At 36.4% G+C, this 25,768-nt stretch overlaps 1 non-coding gene across 1 annotated transcript; it reads right to left on the minus strand.

Annotated features, from left to right (window-relative positions):
• Nucleotides 1-21,277: 21,277 nt before the first annotated feature.
• TRNAE-UUC (transfer RNA glutamic acid (anticodon UUC)) lies at nt 21,278-21,349 on the minus strand. Its single transcript has one exon. It is a non-coding gene; the product is annotated as a tRNA-Glu (tRNA).
• Between the last annotated feature and the right edge of the window lie 4,419 nt (nt 21,350-25,768).

Consider the following 25,768-nt stretch of genomic DNA (forward strand, 5'->3'; position numbering starts at 1 on the left):
TTCATCCAAAAGGGAGTATAAAGAAAGAAAATAAGGTCACTACATAAACATGCATTTGTGCATGCAAAGTAAACATAGTGGTGAATCATGTGATTCAAACAACTTTTATTATGGCTTTACTTTAAAATTTCTTAACTCTCTCATCCCTAAATTAGGTGATATTTCTGCTATTCCTTAAAGAAAATTATGTAATCCAAATCTAAGCATGTTCATAATTATTAGGGTAGAACACTGTTTTGAAAACGTTTCTCTTCAGCCGAGAGTTAATCAGAAGTAACTTTTTTACTTCTTGTGAAGGTAGGAATAAGGTTTTCGTATATTTCACCCTTCTCATACTTCAATTATCGGGATGCATTGGGTATATTTATTTACCCGTAAAATGGTACAGTTAAATTTAGAGCGTGATTTATACACAAGAGAATCGATTTGATCCCAAAATGATAAATAAATTAAATAAAATGCAAGACTTAGCGTTGAAATCAAGATAAAAGAGCAGATAGCTTGGTTCCGGGGGCAAGGCTTCTGAAGGCAGCAAGAAGAATATCGTTAGACAAAATAAAGTATTATTTTGCTTGGAATAATGTGTAGCATAAGTTTGTCATTTTGTGTCTTAAAATGGCTATTGAAGTCACTATTTATAGCTATACCTAGGGAGCAAGGTCCTAGGATCAAGTCCCTTTTAAATAACAATAATGGGGGCCATTGATGAATATATAATGGCAGGCTATGAATGCCAAAATTCTCTACAATGGATTGTGTATTTAATACTGAAGAATATTCTTCATTGAATGCCATCTGGTGGCAAATATTTGTTTGCCCTCGTTGATAATTCTCCCTCCGGGGTCTACCCGATGCTAACCGAAGTTGTTGTCCTCGATCTTGATTTCTACTCGCTTCATCTTCTGTCTGTCTCGGTTCCACGTGTCACTCTATCATTCGAGTATTTAATATGAATAGATTTTACCCTATACAGATAGTCCCCCTGCATTTTGGTGGCATATCTTTGTGTCACCGGGAAGTTGGTGAAGATTCCTTTCTTGGCAGAAAATTTTCTGAACACTTCTAAAAAGTTTCTGACGCTTGATAAGACGCACGTCTCTTCTAATTTAATACCCAAACACGTGTTACTCCATGATTTAGCAATATTTTCGCCGGTTCTCGAGGTTATCATGGCTACGATTTTAGTCGCTTATTCTTTTACTTATACACCTCATTCTTCATCGTTTACACTTAACAGTTTTACAAACTCTCTCAACTTCTTTGCATTCAACTCTTTGCTGCTTTCATCTTTCTTTAATCATCTTCAAAGAACTCTCATCATCTTCTGCCGATCATGGCTTCTTTTACTAACCCTTCTAAGAACTCCGGTCTTCTCTTTGGTGGGGGCCGAAGAAGAGAAAAGACAAAGAAATCGATGTTGATGCTGACCCTCCCACGGTGAGCACCATCATCTCTAAATAACTCAACACAGCCAAGGACTTCGAAGAGAAGTTTCCTTCTTCAAGTTCTCGCACTTGGACTGTTGGCATATACCCTTCATCTATCCGCCCTTCCAGCATTCCTGTTGTGAAGGATAACTGTTATTGCCATGACCTGAACATCATTGCTCCTGAACTGGTGGAGCGAGTAACCTTCACTAAGAAGGGCTTCATGTATATTTACACGTACCCATTCACTTTGGGTGCATTTTCTTTTGGGGGGACTTGACCCTGTAATTTTGGCATTGTGCCACAAATACCATGTTTGTTTGGCACGGGTGGGCCCTTCAGTGTGGCGAACGGTGGCATGTTTATGGTGGCTATGCCAGGAGATAAAGGAGGAGCACACATTGGCTCGCATGATGAATCTCTTCTCCCTTAAGATTTTCCATGGGGGAGTAACAAATTTTAGCAAACGAGGCTACCATAGTTTGCTCACTAGCATGGATGACGACAACGACCGTGGATTGATAGAGAGGTTTGTCATTGTTCCCACCAGGAATATCATCCCGACCATAACTCCATCTTTTCCTAAATCCTGGACCCGTACACGTAATTTCAAAGCCTGTATTTTTCTAAAAGGTTGTTTTATGTCGTTGTTAACCCTTCTCTTATCATTATTTCAGCAACCCTATGGACACATCCAAGGGTTTAAGGCTTGGGTCGGTGGCTTCAAAAGATTCTGGACATCACCACGCCTAAGACCTGCCGATGGAAAGAGTTAGCCTCCAAATATGGATGGAGGGCAGTGAATTACAGTATGTTGACTCGTAAAACCGATTTTGATCTTATCTCATCTTTGTGCAGAAGAAAACTAGTTAACCTCATTTTTTGTTGGATTCAGGTCTCCTACAAAACTTTGTTTCCATCCCTGAGGAGGATGTCTTGGTTGATTTCGTGGAGGCTGTGAGGTTGTTGATGAAGGATCTCACCCGAACAGGTGCCATCGGGCTTGCTTCCGGTGCAAGAGCTTCCTCTAGGAGTCCCCGGTTGGAGAACAAGCAACCAAAAAGGCGACTTTCTTCTTCGGCCGATAGAAAGAATGAAGAAAGTCGTAACCACTGTGGTTATCGACGATAATGGAAGAAGCCAGTGATGAAGGGGATTCCCTACAAATAAGACAATGACCTTCATCAGCTCAATAGAATGCTCAATCTAAAGAGCTTATAACCACAACCGAGGACGATGCCCAAGCGCTCTTTAGATAGTTTGACTTGGTGGATAATGTTAATTCTCCATTTCTGGTCCCAGTTGCTGCTCCCGGTACTATGAGGCTGAGTAGCGGGCCTCTTCCATCTTCGGTTGGCGAGCAGCCAACAACCAGCACTGCTTCTGCCACAGCTGCTTCTCAATCCATAATACCATCAGCTTCATCTCCTTCTATGTCGGCCATACCATCATCACAAGCAACTACTACATTACCCTCGTCGGTCGCAGACACCCGAGAGGAGGATGTCCCTCCTTCCCAGTCCCCAGACCATAGAAATTGGGCACAACTATTTGCCCTTTTTTGCAGATCCCCAGAGGAGGAGGAGTGTCTCCCGCTCAGTATCTACCAATTGCCATTTGTTGTCCCGGTCGGTGGAACTTGCTAATTATTTGAAACTGTTGGCTTCAATAAAGGATAAGAAGAAGATACATTCTCTATCAGCAGAGTGTTTGTTAAACAATGTCGTGCATAATGCAGTAGCAGTAAGATACTTATTTCTCTTTACTACTTGTTTCCTCTCAACTTGCTATGACAGAGTTTCTAATTTGGGTTTTTGCTTCACAGGCCAACTTCCTTGCTTCCGAGGGCCTTCAGAAGTTGACCCTCGATAAAGAAAATCTTAAGTCCAAGCGGGATCACTGTTGACTGAGAGGCATCAACTCGCCACGTGCCTCCCAGTGTTAGAAACGAAGGTCGTTGAAGTGAGTGATCTCGAGGACCGGCTGTAGCTTAGCAACCAGGAGGTGGTAGCCCTTAGACAAAAAACTTCTCAATTAAAATTTCAATTCCAAGAAGCTAAGGCTAAGTGGTTTGAAGTCCAAGATGTCGTGCTTACTGATGTCGAGCGCGAGGCTGCCTCCATTGAGCAAGTAAGTAACTTGGAGGCAACCTTGAATTCCAAGACTATAGAGGTCGTTGCTACCGAGGAGAAGCGTGCCAATATAGAGGATATGTATAAGAGGATCATGGATCATAATAAGTTTCACATAGCCAATATTCGCGATCTTGATCTTAGCCTTAGTGCCACGAGATCTAAGCGGGATGGCCCTCTGACCGAGGTCGATAGGCTCAAATTAAAACTTCAGCGCCAAACGAATTCCCTCATCATCAAAAAAACATTCTATGTATAACATGGGGAGAAAAACTTTGGAAGAGGCCAAATCGAGCGTAATTGATATTGATGATAAAATCGCTAAGGCCCGAGAGCTGGAGTCAACTACTCGAAGACGCTTCCCAGCTCAACCCGATGCAACTGACTCTTCTGTTTTCGATTTCGATTTTTCGGGAACAGAGGAAGAACTTGAAGAGAATAATGATGAAGGCCAAGATGCCGACGAAGACAGATCCGCCTACTTCTCCCGGGGCTGCTGCTGTTTCTCTTCCCCCGAGTTCTAGGGGCGATACGGTTTAGCTTTTTTCTTTTTTTTTCCTTTGTTGTTTTCTTTTTTGTTTTTTTTGTACTTGTGTTGCTTAGCACGTTGGGCTGCTTGGCAATTTTGATAAATAAAAGTGTTCTTTATTAAAGCATTGCGCAAATTTTGCTTTTTTAAGTCGAATTATGCAAGGCTTCGAGTGCATTTTTCCTCGATAGCATTCGGGTTCTGGGCATAAACTCTTCCGGAATCAACCCTTTACTATGAGTATTTCATAAAAAGGGCCCTCTTATGTTTACAGTTCTCTTGAAGAGGACGTCTCCTGTTCATTCTGGCACTAGCATTTGAAGTACTTGATTAACTTTTAAATGATATAATCAATTCATCATTTGGACAAGAAATAAGATAAAAATAAAATAAATAGTTTATTCCTTCTATCTTCAAAAGTTATAAGCATTCATTTTGCTGAAAAGAAATTATCATTTCTTGTGGCTAATTTCTACGGGGCTGGTTGTGCAATCCTTGGTCCCGATGAGACCTTTTCGTTCTCGAATTTTGTAGTCCTGGTTTCTGTAGCAATTAGATTGTTGTATTCTCATATCATTCCTGCCCCCCGGTGTTCGAATGCGAAGAATGCAAATTGGAATACTGGAAGTCTTGTTCCTTTAAGGATTCCACTAGTAAATGGTTGGATAATTTTTGGTCTGGTAGCAAGCTTCGTTTCCCATTAGGAACTTTGCTACCGAGCCAAAGATTATCTAGCAACCCCTCAGTGGCTTGTAGGGAAAGAGCATTCATGAACGGTTGAATAGCCTTTGGTCTGATAGCAAGCTTCATTTCCCGTTAGGAACTTTGCTATCAAGCCAAAGACTATCTAACCATCCCGTAGTGGCTTGTCGTTTTCATGCCTTGTCATTTAAAGGTTTTATTTCTGTCGATGACGTTTCTTTCATAGTATACTTTCTTGTGTTGCCTCATTAAAAACCTTGCCCGAAAAATTCAATTGGGACAAAACTCCACAAAGGAAAAAAGAAGCATACTTTTAGTATGAGGGTGCTCATCAGCAATAATACCTTTTGAGGTGAGTCACGTTCCAGTTACTTGGCAATTTGATTACATCTTGGTTTTCCGGTTCGTGCGATCCTTTCCCGGTGACAGCTGAAACCCAGTAGGGGCCTTCCCATATCGGACCCTCCTTTCCTGCGTTAAGCTCCCGGGTATTTTGAGTCACCTTTTTTAAAACTAAGTCTCCCACTTTGAAATAGCGGAGTTTGGCCTTTCGATTATAGTACCTTTCCATTCTTTATTTCTAGGCCACCATCCTTATGTACGCTATTTCTTTGTGTTCGTCAAGCAGTTCCAATTTGACTAGCAATGCTTCATTCTTTGTTTCTTCGTCCGCCTAGAAGTACCTCAAGGTCGGTTCTCCTACTTCCACTAGGATCAGAGCTTCTGCTTCGTATATGAGAGAGAAAGGTGTCTCCCCCGTGCTTGACTTGGCCGTCATTCGGTATGCCCATAACACTCATAGTAACTCTTCGGGCGACTTGCCTTTGGCTGCTTCTAATCTCTTTTTGAAGTTTTGAATAATCACCTTATTTATTGACTCCGCTTGCCCATTTGCACTTGGATGGTATGGCAAAGATGTGATTCTTTTGATTTTCAAGTCTTCGAGGAATTTTGTAACCTTTGTACCTATGAATTGCGACATATTATCGCATGCAATCTTCTTCGGTATTCCGAACCAAAAAATTATGTTCTCTCACAGGAAATCAACCACTTTGCGCTCGCCGATTTTCTAGTACGGACCTGCTTCAACCTACTTTTTGAAATAATCATTTAAAATTAAGAGAAATTTTACCTTCCTAAGAGCTGGTGGCAGCGACCCGACTATATCCATGCCCTATTTCATGAATGGCCATGGGGACAATACCTAATGCAGTAGATCGGCCGATTGGTGTACTAACGGTGCATGGCGTTGACACTCCTCATATTTCTAAACGAATTCCTTAGCGTTTTGTTCCATCCGGGGCAAGTAGCATCCTGCCCTAACTAATTTTAACACCAACGAGTCTGCACCTGAATGAAATTCACAATTCCTTTGTGAACCTCTCTCATCGCGTAATTAGCTTCGGAGGCGCTTAAGCATCGGACTAATGGGCCTTGGAACAACCTTCTATATAATTGTTCTCCCAGAAGCTGTAGCTAGCTACTTTGGTGTGGAGTGCCCGGGATGCCTTCGAGACTTCGGATAATTTTCCATGCTCAAGGTAGTCGATGATTTTTTTTTCTCCAGTCCTAGACCAAGTTGGTTGTATTTACCTCATTATAACCATCCACATCCAGTACCGAGTGCATAAGCTGTATGACTATACCGGAATATGATCCCTTCATTTCCGTGGACGAGCCCAGATTGGTCAATGCATCTACTTCTATATCTTCTTCTCTTGGGATGTGAGTAATTGAGCATTCCCTAAATTGTTCTAGTAGAGTTTGAACTTTCACCACATATTACTACATGTGTTCCTCCTTGGTGTCGAAGATTCCATATACTTGATTTACCACCAGTTTGGAATCACATTTGATTTCGATGACCTGGGAGTCTAGTCCCCGGGCCACTTCAATTCCTACAATCAAAGCCTTATACTCAGCTTCATTTTTAGTCAAGGGAACAGTTTTTATGGCCTGCCTCATGACTTCTCCCGAGCTGACTTCGAACGCACACTTTTCGGGGTTAAGCTTAATGTTGTGCTTCCTTAGGATGTAAAAGGTTTCTTGGATGTGTTTCAAATGGTCACCTGCATTTAAAGACTTAACCAGTATATCATCTATGTAAACTTCGATTGTTTTTCTTATTTTCTTTTTGAACATTTTGTTCACGAGCCTCTGATAAATGGCTCGGCATTTTTAAGCCCGAAGGGCATCATATTGTAGCAATATGTGCCAAAGTTCATTATGAACAAAGTCTTTTCCTAATGCTCTGAGTTCATCTTGATTTGATTGTACCCAGAATAGGTATATAGGAAACTCATCAACTCTTGTCCGGTCATTGCATCAATCATTTTATCAATGTTTGGCAATGGGAACGAGTCTTTCGGGCACGCCTTATTTAGATCTTTATAATCTACGCACATACTGAATTTATTATTCTCTTTTGGAACTACGATTACGTTATCTAGCCAGTCGGCATACTTTACCTCCTGAATTGAACCGATATTGAGCAATCGAGTTACCTCTTCTTTAACAAACCTATTCCTGACCTTGGTAATTGGGCATTTTTTTTTCCTTACCGACGGGATGTTTGGATCTAGGCTTAACTTGTGTACGTCCACCTCTAGCGGGATACCTGACATATCCGCATGCGACTATACAAAATAATCATTGTTAGTTTTAAGAAATTCAATAAATCCTAACCTGAGATTGGAGTTTAGTCCTGTCCCCAAGTGGAACTTCCTCTCTAGAAACTTTTTGAACAACGCCACTTGTTCGAGTTCTTCCACCGTGGACTTGGCCATGTCCGTTTCTTCCATTACCTGGAAATACATCGGTACTTGGTGGGATTCCGACGACTCATCTTCTTTGCCATTTTCGTATGGTTCAGAAGCAGGTGACGGTCCCTGTAATTGCTATGCCACGTGTTCCTTCCCTTTACTGTTGGAAATCGAGACCGCGTTCATTTCTCGGGCCGTCGGTTGATCTCCTCTTATTTGTTTAATTCCCTCTGGAGTTAGGAATTTCAGAAGTTGGTGATATGTTGATGGTAAGGCCTTCATCTCGTGAAACCATGGTCTGCCAAGAATTATGTTGTAGCCCATGTCGCCAACTATTACTTCAAACAAGGTAGTCTTCATGACCCATTTGGTGTTCGTGGGTAGCAAGATCTCCCCTAAGGTTGTCACACTTGCTAAGTTGAACCCAGCGAGGAGCTTGGTTGCCAGAATAATGCTTCCAATTAGCTTGGCTTGCTCCAGCACTCTCCGTTGAATGATATTGGCTAAACTTTCTGGGTCCACCAAAACACATCTAATTTTAAAATCTAGAATATTAAGGGAAATTACCAGGGCATCATTGTGCGACAATAGAAGTCTATCGATGTCTTCTTTTGTGAAGGTGATCTCGCCCTCGGTGACTTCCCAAAGTCTCTTGCTATGAGACACCGGTATTTTTGTCTTTGTTGCTACCGAGAAGGTTACACTGTTTTTTTATTTCCGCTGAAAATCATGTTGATGGTTTGCTGTGGAGGATCTCCATCTATCTTCGAGGGCTCTGCATTGTCCTGGTTGTGGCCGTAATTATTTAGCCCGGTCGCTTAAGAACTATCTGAGATGGTATTTTTTCAACAATATTTCCTCCTCATCGCACAAATGTTGGCAGTCCCTAGTTCGATGTCCATTAGTCCCATGATACTAGCACTATAGATTAGGATTCCTCTGGCTAGGATCAGATCTTATCGCATCGGTAATCGTGTTTTCTTGATGTTTCTCATTGTCGATACCAACTCCACTACGCTGACATTGAAATTATACTCGGACAGCTTGGGATAGGTGGAATGCCCGGAGCTTGATACCTCTTTATTTTGCAGTGACCTGCTATTCCAGCCACGAGAAATTCTTCTATTAGGCACGAACCTATACACGACGGAAATCCTTTGCCGCGTCTTTCGGCCCTTTCGTAGGCAAAAACTGACCCTTGGAAGGTCGCCAATTTGCGTCAAAAATCATCCTTCGACTTATCCTTGTTCTTTTCACGATGCCAACCCTTGGTTGATGCTGGGAAACCGAGCTAGTCATCTTCTTTTCTTATCTTTGATTCGTTACGGTTGTGGACATCTTCCCGTGTAGTTGCTTAGAACTCGAGTAGGCTTTCTTTTAGTTTTCGGGAGGCGTCGGAGCGCCTTGGGTTAAACCCCTTAGTAAATGCCCCAGCTGCCCCTTCATCTGGCACGACCTGTAGCAGCATCCTTTATTTCTGAAACCTGTTCACGAACTCACGCAGTAACTCGGACTCTCCTTATGAAATTCTGTATATGTCTACCTTAAGAGGCCTGTACCTTCCATGTTAAAGCTCCCTTCGTGAGGGTTTCTCTGAAAGTTTTTAGCAGGACCGACTCAATATCGTGTGGAACCAAGTTATTTCCTTTCACCGCCATTGTATAGGTGGTGATGTGTTCCTGAGGGTCTGAAGTCCCATCATATTTTGGTACATTTGGCATTTTGAACGGCTTCGGAATTAACTCGGGTGCTTCACTCGATTTGAACGACAACTGGGTGTATTGTTTTGAGTCCGGTCCCTTCAGCACTGGCGGTGCACCCGAAATTTGATCCATTCATGCATTTATTTCCCTCATAAACCGCATGAGCTCGATTTTGAAGGGGTCATTATTATTGCTACTACAGATCTATTGTCGATCCCCCCAGCCTCATCGAAGCCGACTCATCCCTCGGGTATTGTTATCAACCATTTGCGCTATTTGATTCACAAGAGCACCGCGAGGAACTAGACCTCTTCCATTAGCATTGTTGGAATCACCCGACAGCGCTTGCCTTAATTCTGTCATGGCATGATTTTGCCGTGAGAGATGGCTCATGATGGCCTTTTGCTATTCTCTCAAAATCCTTGTCGTCTCCGTAACATGCTCGTCTTTGGCATCATCAGGAGTTTCCTCGTGTATATGTTGTGGATATTGCCCACCATGAACTGGGGTGGATACATCTTCCTCGTTGCGGGTGTCGCTGATCGAATCATCGTGCTGAGGCAGATTTTCTTGTGCCTCAACATTGTGTGCGACGTTGACATCATTAGCTGCCATCTTCTGCGATTTTTGCTAAGAAACAAAGAACCAAACAGATTAGTAATAGATGTAAGGATCAACTCAATTACGCAACTGTCTAAACCCTACAGTGAGTGCCAAATTATTTACCGTAAAATGATACAGTTGAATTTATAGCGTGGTTTATAAACAAGCGAATTGATTTGATCCCAAAATGATAAATAAATTAAATAAAATGTAAGACTTAACGTTGAAATCGAGATAAAATAGTAGATAGTTTGGTCTGATAGCAAGTTGTTAGACAGAAAATAAAGTATTATTTAGCTTAGAATAATGTGTACGATAAGTTTGTCAGAAATTTCATGTTTTACAATAGCTGTTGAAGTCATTATTTATAGCTATACCTAGGGAGCAAGGTCCTAGGATCAAGCCCTCTTAAATGACAATAATGGGGTCCATTGATGAATAAGCAACGGCAGGCTATGAATATCAAAATTCTCTGTAACAGATTGTGTATTTAATAATGAATAATATTCTTTATTGAATGTCATCTCGTAGCAAATATTTATTTGTCCTTGTTGATAATGCTCCCTCCAAGGTCTACTCGGTCTACTTGTTGCCAACCGAAGGTGTTGTCCTCGGTCTTCGTTTCTACTTGCTTCGTCTTCCGTCTATTCCTGGATTTCATGTGTCGCTCTATCATTCGAGTATTTAATGTGAATAAATTTTAATATTGTCGTTGTTGAAAAGAAAACAAAATAATAATGGACGTACAAATCAATAATGTAGTGTGCCGAGAATCTCGGCCATGACATAAATTTTATTTGAAGATGCATATGCTGCTATGAGTGAGAATTATATTTATTCTTATTCTTGTTTGTTAGGTAAAATGATGTGCCTATAAGCTAGCTAGTAGTTGATTTTGATTTAACTGCTGGCCAATCCAATCAACGAAAACACCCAAGTGCCAAGGAAATCAATGTCACAGTTTGACTTTACATTATATTGATTTTTAATGAAAATTATATGTCAAATAATTCGAATGCTTTAAAAAATTGCAATTAGGGTAAAGTGAAACGTTTATTACGAAAATTTTAAGATAAATTGTGTCACATGACAATGCACCATCTACAATAATTTTTTATAACTCTTCAAAATCATGCTCTTAGCTTACTCTAGCATTAGCTTTGCACATTATGGAGGATATTGGGTGGCAAAGGTGTTCGGAGCGTGTGAACAAAAGTCCCACGTGAAAAGTAGAAAAAAAAAATTACTTATAAGGAATTGAATACTCTTAATTTTGTGATTTGCAAAAACCGTGCGCGCTTGGCCCAAAGCGGATAATATCATATCATTTTAAAAGTATTTTTGGGCCGTTTTAGCTCAACAATTGGTATCACAACCAATGGTTTAGCGAGACGAATATGGAGATGGCGAAATGATGGCGTAGGGCCTCGCTTAGTGCTTTTGCCCGTCTATAAGCTGATTCACTACCTTTACCCATAGCTTCAAAGACACATACACAACTTCTCTTGGGGTTTCAGTGACCGTATATACTCGAATTATGTGGGTGTCACACAGTTAATCTCCAAATTAGCCCATAAATAGCGATGGGTTATGTGGAACTTAGTTCAAGGGAGAGATTGTTGGAATAGTATGAACAAAAATCCCACATGAAAAGTAAAAAAGAAAAATAAGCTACTTATAAGGAGTTGGATACTCTTAATGATGTGAGGCCTTTTGGGGAAAACCATGCGGGATTGGCTTAAAGCGGGGGGATTTGCATCTATACCCGTTTTTTGGGTCACGTTTTAACTTGTGACCGCTTTGGGGAAAAAATTACAAGCGTACCCGCTTTTTCGCGTAACTTCAGCATACGGGGCTGAAGTAGCAAAGGCAATCACACAAAACGTCAGCAGTCTAGTAGACGGGCCTGAAGTAGCAAGTGTGTTGAACCAAGTGTACTGAAGTTTTTGTTTGTAATTGCTGAACTTAAGCATAGTAGCTGAAGTTTTGTTCTCTATTTGCTGAAATTTTTGTTTGTAATTGCTGAACTTAAGCATAGTAGCTAAAGTTTTGTTCTCTATTTGCTGAAGTTTTTGTTTGTAATTGCACTAAATAAGCTGAAGTTTTTTGTCCTGGATTCATTAGTTTTGTCATTAAGCTTTTTCAAAAATTCAGAAGAAGATGCTGAAGTTATTTAGTTCATTTACAAAAACTTCAGCACTAAATAAACTGAAGTTTTTTTTGTCCTGGATAAGCTTTTTCAAAAACTTCAGCAAAGATGCTGAAGTTATTTAGTTCATTTGTAAAAACTTCAGCTTATTTAGTGCTGAAGTTTTTATAAAAAGTGAAAGTTTTAAGACAACGCCGTCAAATTCGTCACGAGGACTATGTTCTATATCGCATTACGAAGACTGTTAATTTGTGTGCAAGTTCTCAGAATGTCCCTTTGGCCATTAGTGGCGAGAATTTTGTTGCCAATGTCATATCGTAGATCAGTTTCAGTTTCAAGAAAACCAAGAGTGTGAGTTGAGCAATTTGTAGAATGGGAACGAGTGCATAAGCGTAGATAGTTTACTCACAGAAGAATCAAATACTGCTCCATTGATCTAATTGCCTCTAATCTCTACTGAAGAAGCAAAATGTTCAGCAGTTGTGGCACAATACAGAAAGCAAAAAGAAGAAGAAAGAGAGAGCGAGAAGTTTCATAAAACCCTCATGAACTTGATATACGAGTCATCAGGATTCAACATATATCTGTATTACTGTATATTCATAGCAGCACCAACAACAGCAGAAGAAAGAAGAAGAAGAAGAAGAAGAAGAAGAAGAAGAAGAAGAAGAGGAGGAGGAGGAGGAGGAGGAGAAAGGGGACTGAAGTTGTTTAAAAAGTTGGTATAAGTTAAAACTTTAAAAAAAAAAATAGGTATAGATTGGCGTCCAGTGCAATTTTTATGATAATATCACACCATTTTAAGAATATTTTTGGGTCGTTTTAACCCAACAAAAAGCAGAGCCAGAATTCAATCGACGTAAAATCAAGAAAAGTCCTTAAATATTGATTTTTATATACTGACATGTGGTTTAATTGATAACGAAATGGGACGCTTAAGCCAGTTGGCAATTTCCAAATTTTCAATAAGTCATTTTCCCCAAGTCTTAAATGATTTTTGACTCATTGACTATTCAATCTTTCCAAGTGATTTGAGGACAAGTATAGACATCGGTTGTTTGTAAGTTAGAGGGACTGGTCACTTGTTTATTTGTTAGAGAAAATGACACTGTATAGCTGCTGTCAAAATAATAGCCGAAAAATGTATATTTTTTGTATACATATACTTTCTGTATGTTATACAAAAATTATACCAATTTTATACACTGTTTCAGCTAGCGCATGTAAATAGTTTATGTTGCAGGATAAAAGTGATAATACCCCTATTTGTTACATAGTTGTGTGTTAGTTAGATGGACTTGCTTATTTTTTTCTAAGATGTACATACAATTAGGTTATTCCTATGGCTTGATACGTAAAGACCCTAGCGAATGAATTATTGTCAAAACGATTTAGACACATACTTATACATGATTGGAACGCCTAACCTTAACTACTCCAATTGTGATGGCTAATGGATAGTGAATGTCTGTATACTGTAGAAAATGTGTAAAAATGCTGATCAAACTCAATTTTATTGTTTTTTTAAGAGGACAATCCTGCTATATCTAACATATATATATATATATATATATATATATATATATATATATATATATATATATATATATATATATATATATATATATATATATATGTATGTATATATATGTATGTATATATATATATATATGTATGTATGTATGTATATTAATTGTATATATGTACATTCTATATGTTATATATAAAAATTATATACTTTTTCAGCAATCGAATATAAATTATTTCTGGCGCGGGCTAAAAGTGATAATACTCCTTTAAATAACGAGGAAGTATTTGGATCATCTTGTTTTGTTAATTGGGGTTTTTGGATACTCAGGCCTGTTATAATCAATCTAACTATGGACGGTCCAATACATGGACACGTTGTGAAAGAGATCCATTTTTGCTCATGTCTTTCACATACATCCACAAGTAGTGTCAAACAAAATGGTAACCATCCTTCACGAACCAAGACATCCAAAATGTTTGACATTAGAGTCAATACAACTTTCTTATGACCAATAGCCTTTAAGATGGTGTTGGTGTGCAAACAAAAATCCCATATTGGTAGCAAAAAAGATTGGGAGCCTACATATAATGTGTCGTGATCTTTTAATGGTGTGAGACCTTTTGAAAAAACTGTACGAGCTTGAATATCACACCATGTTAAGAATATCTTTGGGTTGGTTGAGCGCAATAACTGATATTAGAGCACAAGTTCGGTGGGACAAGTATGACACTGGAAGATGATGTTAGGCTCGATTTTCTTACCCTTTACGAGCTTAGAGAGGGACACAAGAAGAAGCTAGTTGTGGGTTTCGGTTGGTATAAATATACTAGCGATGTGGGTGGCACACAGTGAATCTTGAAAATTAACCCTTGAATCATGGTTATTCGCCAAGTGGAACTTGGTTCGAGGGGAAAACCGATGTATCGTGATAGTGGGTCACGTAGAATTTACGGGGATATTGTTGGTGCGAACAAAAGTCTCAAGTTGGTAATTGAAAAACTTGGGAGCTCTTTTAATAGCACGAGTCATTTAAAAAAAATGTGGGAGTTTGTCCCAAAGAAGACAATATCATACTTTATTAAAAGTATATGCGGGTTGTTTTAGCGCAACAGATGGCATATAAATGAAAAAATGAGGTCTATCACCTAAAAAACACAAAAACATTTCCTCCCCCTCGTACCATTGTGACCTGTGAATAGTAGGGGAAAAGAGTATAATAGGTAGGACAAAAGTTGAGCTAACTTATGGTTCTTATGCGTCACATACTCAACTTATGGTGTTCAAATTTAGACAATTCAATAAAAAAGAGCAATAAGAAATTAAGAAGCCGAAAGGCTTGAATAGATGGCTTTCAATGCCAAGGTTCAATTTTGTACAATTAACTGATTAAGTCCATCTGATCTCCATTTATTTTATTTTTTTCAGTTTAATAATGCTTTCACACAACTTTCCTAACTTTGTTGTCTAGGGCACAACTTGAAGAAGTAGTCATTACGTTGCATAGTTAAAGCTCGGGGTGTACAAAGGAAATCGATAAACTGTACCAACCCGATAATCCGAGTCAAACCGAGAAAAAAAATCCGACTATGGTTTGGTTTTATTTGGTTTGGTGTTTATAAAAAAAAACTCGACCATATAATTGATTTGGTTTGGTTTTAACTAAAGAAAGTCAAACCGAAACCAAACCAACCCAACATTACATATATAGAAATTTTAGATATATTTAATATATAATAAACTTATTATGATGTAATTTATAAATATTTCTTAAAAAAATTCATAATTTTATCTTTTAAGGTATTATTTCAATGTTGGACTTAGAACTTTTGAATGTTCCAATAAGTTTGTTAACAAAAGCCTAAACCAAAATCAAATCAATACTAATGCTAACAAAAGACATTCAATTCAATACTATGAACGAGAATGTATTGAATATCTATATTTTGTTTTGCAATAATTTAGATAAAAATGCATAACCTATTTTTATTTTTTCTTTAGCGTTTAGTCATGTAATTAATGCTCCCTTATTAGTCTATTTATTTTATCATGACTTAGTACTTTTAGCTTATGTTTATTTTATTGTGGCTTTTTAATTATCAATATTTATATTACATAATTTTATTGTTGAATATTTTAGGATAATGTCACGACACATCTCATATTTTGTATTATTTTCTTGGAAAATACTTTATATAGTTGTATCTTACTAGGATTAAAGAAATATTTTGAGCACAATTTATATGTTTTGTTCTACGAAGATTTTATCGGGAAAAAAATCTAAAAACCCGAGAAAAACCGAGAGTGAAAATCCCGAGTTTTATTGATTTGGTTTGGTCTTTAGATTTAATAATCCGACACAATTGGTTTGGTTTGGTAATTGTAAAATCCGAACTAACCCGACCTGTGTACATCCCTAGTTAAAGCCCTTGACCTTTTTGTAACTAGTAGCCTATCACTATACATATTTTGAGAATGGGAAAGAAAAAAATATAACAAATAATGAGGTTATATAGCAAAACATGAAAAGATGTTTGAGTCCAATACCTAAATATAATAGTAGTTTTATTGAGCAAAATATAAAATTAGTCAGCCAATCAAAACTAAATGAATTTGTTAACTTAAAAGTGTGTGTATATATATATTACTATATTAAAAGCACGAAGGCCCTTAACGAAATATCGTTCGTCTTTTTTACCCTTTAAAAATAAACTTTATGTTAAACAAAATCGTAATTTAGTTATTTTCCTAAATTTTATGAATTTGAAATCAACTAAAATTTTGGTTATTGAATCTTTACTTATTTGAATTGCGTATAAATTATAAATTCCTAATAGTTAGGACATTCAAAAAATATTATTTTAGGGAAATTAAATAGGAGTATTACGTTTCTTTTTCTTACGTTAAACTCAATGAAATGTTTGACATTATTCTTATTATGGGGCACTTAGAATTCTAAGGGAAGCTTCTATATATTGTTACTATTCAATAGAAGTGAGATGTTTATATTTAATTAAATATTTTTTAAATTAGTGAATGTATATTTTAATATTATAAATAATTAATAAAGATAAAAATATTATTCGAGTAGGAAAAGAGTTAAAAAATAATTAATATTTTTATATCTATTTATACTATATTAAAAGTACGAAGCCCCTATCGAAATGTCATTCTTATTTATTTTTTTTAAATTTACACTAGACAAAATAGTCATTTAATTATTATTCTTATTTGAATTAGGTAAGAACTTCTAATATTTAGACCTTTAAAATTATTAATATTTTGCCTCTAATATGGAGAAACTTAAATTAGTAAAAAGTCATCTGACCGATTGTCTTGACATCGATTAATTTTAAATACATAGTGACAGTACTACTTTTATTTTTCGCAATTAATGTTTATGTTTTATACTTATTTTTATCTATCTATATCTATTCTATATACATATACACTATATTAAAAGCACGAAGACCCTTAACAAAATATCGTTCGTCTTCTTTACTCTTTAAAAATAGAGTTCACAATAGGCAAAATAGTCTTTAATATTTAACATATAACCTAATATTTAGGAATATTAATTAAATTATTTCTGATATTTAGGAATAGTCATAATTATTTTCCTAATATTTAGGATCACAAATCAATTAAAATTTATTGATTAAAATTTTTCATATTTGAACTATGTACAAACTTATATATTTAAGAATTTGAAATCGAGTAAGATTTTAGTGATATATTTTTTTTAAGAATTTATTACTTCAACACCAAATATTTAACCAATAGTTCTAAGTCAAATATTAAAACACGATTTTGACTTAAATGTGCTCTACCAAAAAGTAGAAATTTTTACTCTTAAAGACATGTGCTCTTAAATAGTAGAAATTTTTACTCTTAGTTGCCGTATCAATTTGAAACTTAAAAACTAAAGAAAATTAAAAATAAATTTCATTTAAAGAGTTTATTTGATGACAAGTAAAAGGAAGATGGACATTAATTTAAAACAGAAAAGAACATATTTTTGTCAAAAATAATGTGAAGATTCACGTTTATTTTTCTTATTATAATATTTTATCTCTCTTGTATTTTGATTAAATTAAGTAACGTCGTATTTTTTTTTACTAAATGCAAGATATGTTATTCTCAATTTCTTAATAGTTATACAAAGTTAAATCAAGATATTATCAAAGTTGGAAAGCATATATAATAAAATTTAGTTTATTTTCAACTATTTTCTTATTTTGCATATCTATCTGCATCTATCTATATATATATATTGTTAGTTAATATTTTGGAACGGCGAAAGATATATATATATATATATATATATTTCTCTAGTTTTTTTGTTCCATCAAGAGAAAAGGCCGTGCTTGCGATTATTCCATGTTTTGTGATGACATTGAATTGGTCAACTTGGATTTGGATATAGAATGACTAGAACTAACATTGTACAAGTATAGTTGTTCATCTACATAAGTCCAAAATCTTTTCTTTAAAAAAGTTCTTTTGGCTTATTTACAAACTTTAAAAAAGGGAAAAAATTACACCAATAATCCATATAATCACACGACAAAGACTTTAATTTTTCACTGCAAATCAAATTCTCATCCCGCTCTTCTTCTTTTTTTTTGTATCTACGGCGGAATAATTAAAGCGGCGGAATAATTAAAGCGCCCAACTCATATTTAGCGAATTTCACCCGGTCTTGAGCAATTTCACATCCTCAATTTGATTTAAATTCTTTACTTTTAACAAATCCCCATGACCAAAACCTTGGATTCTTTTTTTTACCTCAGTAAATGTCGAGAATTTCAAGAATGGATCTGTTACAAAGGGGACAACAACCTCGATTTACCCAAAGCTCTCTTGAACACACCCTGCAAAATGTGTGACCACACGGTATGAATGCTGCTCCCTTTTTCCTCTGCATACACACACAACAAATAGTTTCACCCCCTACCCCTTCTTCTTTCTCCATTAATTCTCCTTCGTATATTTCCGTTTCTTCTAACAATCTCATCAACGACATCCTTGCTGGTGTCCCGGGTAGCGTCCTCGGCCCGTAAATATCGGGCCTCAACGGGCTCGAGCCGGGCCGTGGACTCGGGTTATTGCCAATTGCATTATCCGAACCTTGCTCTATAGTTTCCTCTCGAAAGTGACGTTCGGCGGCCAATGCGTCCGCCAAATTCATCCCGGAACTTCCTCCAGGAATATGACCCAAGCATGCTATACTAGTAGTAGTAGAGACTATTTCGGACGGTGTATGAATTATATGATGACTCATCACTTCTTCTACGTCGTCTTCATCGCCCATTACATTTAATGTTGCTGGCAATATACCCCATCTGGACCCACAACATCCGATTCCTTTTAATCCTAGCCGTTCTGTTAAACTCTTTCGTCGTCTTATAACTCGATCTTCACCGTCCATTTTCCCTTCGTTCTTGCTGCTATCACTCTGTTTGACCTTTCCTGCAAATAGAAAACCCAATATTTCAGCCATTTTTGCACATATCTCAAAGCCACAACATAGGATACGACAAATTATGCGTAGGTATATAAATTTTCAGCACTCAATATGAAAAAATTAGCATTAATGAACAAATGGAAAAAGAATATGCAGTGTTGTATTAATTATGTATCCAACTGAATTCAATATTTTCGACAGAGAATATACATTCAAAACTTACTATAATGTTAAAAAACATAATAATTAAGTCTATTACAAAAAACTTTAAAAGTTGAACTTAACATACTTGAATTCTGAATTCGTGTATAATCATGTATATATACGAAGAGTGAAAAGGTATATAGAAGAGAAATATACTTACAAAGAGTCGAAAATGAAATTAATGATAAGTTAAAAGGCATTGAAATTACATCAAGAAATTACGATATTTGATGTACTGGCGGGTCAGTCACGTAATTTATCCCTCAAGCTGAACGATCTTGACTACTGCCACCACTCCTTGTCTGATTCAATTAACAAACCTAATTAAGGAAGTGATTAATTAGCATATAAATATGAAGAACAAAAAATGGAGGAAGAAAACTGAGTTTGTTGGGGTTGATGTGGGAGGGAAGGAGAGAAAGAGTTGTTTAGCTACGAATTGAGAAGTCAATGAAATGTGGTTTCTTTGTGGAAAAAGATAAAAGAGAGACTAGTATATAGTGTTAGGTATAATAGTATTCTTCCTCTATATATGAATTAGAAACACACAGAAAGACAAAATGGAAGGAAGAAAAGAACAAGAAAAGGAGAATAATTATATTGGTGGGTCTTTAGGGGATATTTTCCAATGGTTTGGACAAATTCAAAATTTGAATTTTATGAATTTCAGATGTAATTGACTCTTTGATTATTTGAATTACGGGGTTTAAAATTTAATATTTTACATATTTTATAAAAAATTTACTATTGTTTATGTCTATATCTTTTTTCTCTTTAGTATGTTCATCATAGTATCTTAATTTTTTACTCTTGTATTTTTCAAACACTTTTTTTGAGCCAAAACTATTGAAAATAACTTCTTTACCTTAGGAGGGCTAATGTCTTCGTACACCTCAATTTTTTCGGACTTTACTTATGAGATTATACTGGGTATGATATTGTTGTTGCACATATTTTATAAATTACACATGTTTGGTGGTTTAGACTAGATTAATATATTTGGGCTCAAAATTAAAGGAACAAAGATTAATTATTATTTTTCTAATTTTCTGATAAAGATTGAGTCTTTGACAAGAATTCCTGTTGTTTTTTATTGGATTATATATTTCAGAATATTGCGTGTTTGTGCAAAGTTTTAAGTGGTCGCCGGCCTTAATTAAAGTCAAAATTAAGCCATAGACTCACAGAGGCAAGGCTCACAAACCAAGGCTTTTCCATGTGGCATTTGCCTTGTGCTTTAGGATATCTTTCCCTTTTTTGCAAGTTCAATTATTCAGTATTTATTATCTTTTTATCTTTCTTTAATTTCAATGATTACGTATGTAGTTGAGTAGTTAAACCACACATGTAATATAATATTTGGAACAGATTGTAAACTTATGTATGGCAAGGTTTTGAAAGTAAAAATCTTGTCAAATCTACTATTACGATATACCCCCATCCAATTTATTTCCCTTATTTCAAAGTATTTGAATTTAACTTGGATTCTAAAATGAAAGAATTTCTTTTTATATGTATGCTAACCACATACACATAGTACAAAATTTTATTATTGTTCTTAGAACTGTGAGATGATAATACTCCCTCTATTTTTGCTCTCATGGTAAAAGAATATGTTTATTATTAGTTGGAAGTCCAAAACAAAAAGAATTAGGGATGTTAAGATGAAGTAGTTCTAAATGCAAAAAAATATAAAAAAAATCAACCTTCACGGGAAAGAATATCACATAAAATAGGAAGGAGGGAGAATTTACCTATATGATATTCTTAGAAACTCTTTAATTGTAGCATTTTTTTATACTTAATGACAACCTCTTGTAAATGTGGACACGACAATTTATTAAAGGGTACTCTTGCTATGTGATATGTTTTTAGTTTATAAGTCAAAAGATTACCTTTTTTCCTAAACTCTATATCTAGCATCTAGTTGAATTAAAAGATCACATAATATGAAACTGAAGAAAGGTAATTAAAATATCAGAACTAAAACTTGGGAAAAATGACATGGCATATGAGAAATACTAATCAACTGTAGTATTCAGAAAAAAATAAATGACAAAGAAGGAAAAGTTTCCGTTACCGGGAATCGAACCCGGGTCTCCTGGGTGAAAGCCAGATATCCTAACCGCTGGACGATAACGGATTATTGTTAAGCTTTTGCCTTAATTAATTACATAATAAGAAAAAGAATACGATATAGAGTGACCCGTAATCTTTGCAGCAACCAACTCATTTACGAATTTATCCAAACTTGAGGTGACGATGATCTTCTTTAAGATGAATCAATCCTCCCTGTGATTCCAATTCAAGACAACGGTATTAGAAACTGAGCTAGTTTATCGTTTTTCTATATTAATTTTCTAGTAGATTACTTAAGTTTTACTCTTTCGATGAATCATCTCAAATTACGTTTGTTGTTTATACCACTGGCGAAATGACATGTTATATGTCTCAAATTATGGTAGTACTTTCTAATTCACATTGTTTTGCAGCATTCAATTAGGTGCAGTCTCTGCGAATAGTCTAAAATTTCTGAAATAAGGATGTTTAAGCTTAAACGGCCAGCTCTTTTCATCGTGCCATATTAATCAATTGACAATGAGAAGAGAAGGATGAGTTTTTGATTACCGTATAAATAGTGAAATCGTATAAATAGTCTTTATTAGGATTCTCGTTTCTTGTGCACCGACCTGGCTCAGATGAAATGATAGCTATATTTTAAAGCATCTCTCTAACTCCTTTGAGGTTTGAAGTTTGAACTATTAATCAACAATGTGTTAAACATAGAAATTTCAAGAAAGGCATACCAATTGGCGGTTCTACATAGTTGTTAATCCAAGATTATGTGCAAAGTTTATTATCACATTAATTATTCAATTCTTCATTATATTTTCACTAGATATCCTTGTAGCTTAATTTAGTGGACCTAGCTATGCAACCCCTGAGGTCTTTTACTTGTTTCTTGGTTGATTCTTTAAGTCTAAAACTCCTATTGTACAACCTAATTAGAATATATTACATAGAAAATAGAGTTACAATATAACTCTGCTAATACTCCCCCTCAAGGTAGAGCATGTGGATTACAAATGCCCAGCTTTCTAAGTAAATGATGAAACTTTTGAACTCCCAACGACTTAGTGAAGAAGTCGGCCAGTTGATATTTGTTTGAAACATGACTAGTCCCTAAGTCCTTAGACACAATACGTTCACGCACAAAATGGCAATCAGCTTCAATATGTTTTGTATGTTCATGAAAAACTGGATTAGTTGTTATAGGTAATGCAACTTGATTATCGCAAAACAACCTAGTGGGTGATGGCTGAGTCACATGCAAGAACTTCAATAGGCCTCGAAGCCATAAGATTTCACTTGTTGTGTTTGCCATAGACCGATGCTTAGCTTCGGCTGACGAATGAGACACCTTGGTTTACTTATTGGATTTCCAAGCAATTGTTGCATTCCCTAACATTATGAAGTATCCAGAAACTGATCGTCATATCATGGGACAGTTTTCCCAATCCGAATCACAATATGCCATGAGTTACAAATTATTGTTGCTTGGTAACAAGATGCCTTAGCTTGGACTGGATTTTAGGTAACGTACTACTCTAAGAGCATGTATCCAATGATCTTGCCTCGGATCTTGCATGAACTGTCTTACAATATGTAATGTCTGACCTTGTAATTGTGATATACAATAAGCATCCAATTAAACTTCTATATTGTGATGGATCAATAAAAAGATTACTAGCATCCTCAGAAAGATGGTGTCGCTGCTCCATAGGCGTAGGACTTGGTTTCGCATTTAACAAACCCGTCTCATTAAGTATGTCCAGGGCATACTTGTGTTGGTTTAAGAATAAACCATTTGGTGACCTTGCAGCTTCAATGCCCAAAAAATATTTAAGTTTGCCAAGGTCCTTGATGTGAAAATAATTATCCAGATAGTCTTTGAAGGATTGACATTCCTCCTCATTATTTCCAGTCAATATTAGGGGTGGACATTCGATATTTCGGTTCGGTATTTAAGAATTTCGGTTCGGTATTCGGTTTATCAATTGTGTATACTAAATACCGTACCAAAATATTTCGGTACGGTTCTATATTTCTTATTTTGGTTCGGTACGATTTCGGTACGGTTTCAGTTTAAACCAAATCTTCACTATCTCCCCCACTCCATCTACTAATGTAATCCATATTAGAAATATTTAAGGCAGTGACTCATTTTTTCCCCTAGTTGATTGATATGTAGGTAGTATATGTTGAGAGTCTTTCCATGATCTCTATCATATGCTTTATAACTTTTCGCAGTTAGAGGGCAGCTACCAAGATAGTTCTTATATCACTGGTAAACTAATTTAGATAAGGCAATTCGAATTCGAGGACCCTTAATTGCTTCCAAAAATTTAGCAATGAATATATACTATGAAAGTTATCTAACTTAATTTGAGTTCATTTCATATTGGCACATTCTTAGTTACATGTAATGTATTATTTTAAAGATGAAGCTATCTATAATTGTGAGACTCACTTAGCAGAAAGGAGGATTGAATACAAAAAGTAATTACCTTAATGAATTGAGCAACCTCTCAGCTGCACATGCTTCTTGCAAAGCATCAGTAGCTGCAAAGAGAACAATTTACTATTCTGCATGGCACAACAGAGAAGATAGGGGTACGAATTCTGAAGATAATGAAACTATTTTTGTCGATGATGAGGATACTACTGAGAGGACATTATTGCCTCAATGTGTATTTGTTTCGCAAAAGCACAACAGTAAGATGAATACAACCTTTCTCCATTACACTAAACTATTTCGGTATTTCGGTATATCGAAATACCGAAATATCAAAAATTCAATACCGTATACCGAACCGAAATACCAAAATATTTGTACCGAAATACCGAATAAATTGAAACCGAAATACCAAATTAATTCAGTTCGGTTCGGAATTTGGTTTTTCGGATTTTATGCCCACCCCTAGTCAATATTATGTCATCCACGTACACTAATGCAGCCAAGAAAGTTTCATTTTTAGCATAACGAACATAGACTATTCCAATGGACACCTTTGAAACCCATATTTTCCAAGACACCTGACAATTTTTCAAACCAATTGCGAGATGCTTGACGCAAGCCACATAATGATTTCCTCAATTTGCACACCAAGTGTGGAGAGGATACCTTAAACACTGGTAGTGGCAACATGTATACTTCTTCATCCAAGTCACCGTGTAAGAATGCGTTGTATATATCCAGTTGGTTGATGAACCATCCTTTTTCCACAACAATTGCTAACAAACAACGTACTGTATCCATCTTCGTCGATGGTGCGAATGTCTCATTGTAATATTCTCCTTCTACCTGTGTGAATCCTTTGGCCACTAGCCTTGCCTTATAACGCTCAATTGTTCCATCAGCTTTATATTTGATTCGGAACACCCATTTGCAACCTACTCCCTTCTTGCCCGTAGGGAGTGGTTTTAGTTCCCACATGTTGTTATTCTATAGAGTCATGATCTTTTTTTCTATAGCCTCCTTCCAGTGATCACTTTTTATTGCCTAAAGGAAATATTTTGGCTCTATCATGTGTAGTGATGGCCGCTTTAAAGGCACATTAAAGAGGTGAGAACTTAGTGTATGAAAGATAATTCGAGAAAGGATATCCATTACCTGAAGAGGCTGATTGGCGGTCCACTACCTTTGGAGTTTGTTTAGATATTGCATGGCACAGAAAATCTTTGAGATATGTTGGTTGTTGTTTTTCTCTTATTGGCTTGGAATGTACAGTTTCTTCAATACTTAAGCTGGATTACAGAAGCTAGCAGCTTGCTAAGTAAATGATGAAACTTTTGAACTCCCAACGACTTAATGAAGAAGCCGGCCAGTTGATATTTGCTTGAAACATGACTAGTTACTAAGTCGTTAGATAGAATACATTCACGCATAAAATGGCAATCGACTTCAATATGTTTTGTACGTTCATAAAAAATCGGATTATCTGCTATATGTAATGCAGTTTGATTATCGCAAAACAACCTAGTGGATGACGACTGAGTCACATGCAAGAACTTCAATAGGCCTCGACGCCATATGATTTCACTTGTTGTGTTTGTCATAGAACGATATTGTGCTTCGACTGATGAAGACACCTTGGTTTGCTTCTTGGATTTCCAAGCAATTGGTACATTCCCTAACATTATGAAGTATCCAGAAACCGATCGTCGTGTCATGGGACAACTTGCCAGTCCGAGTCACAATATGCCATGAAATGCAAATTGTTGTTGTTTGGTAACAAGATACCTTGGCTTGGACTGGATTTTAGATAACGTACTACTCTAAGAGCATGTACCCAATGATCTTTCCTCGGAGCTTGCATGAACTGGATTATAATATGGATTGCATATATAATGTCTCGCCTTGTAATTGTGAGATATAATAAGCGTTCAATTATGTCACGACCCAAACCGATGGGCCGCGACGGGCACCTAATGCCCTTACTCAACCGAGTACCAACGTAACATATGTTTCTCATTACATCAACATGGGTAAGTGGTCTAG

This window comes from Nicotiana sylvestris, chromosome 9 (assembly GCF_000393655.2).
Source record: "Nicotiana sylvestris chromosome 9, ASM39365v2, whole genome shotgun sequence".
Lineage (NCBI taxonomy): Eukaryota > Viridiplantae > Streptophyta > Magnoliopsida > Solanales > Solanaceae > Nicotiana > Nicotiana sylvestris.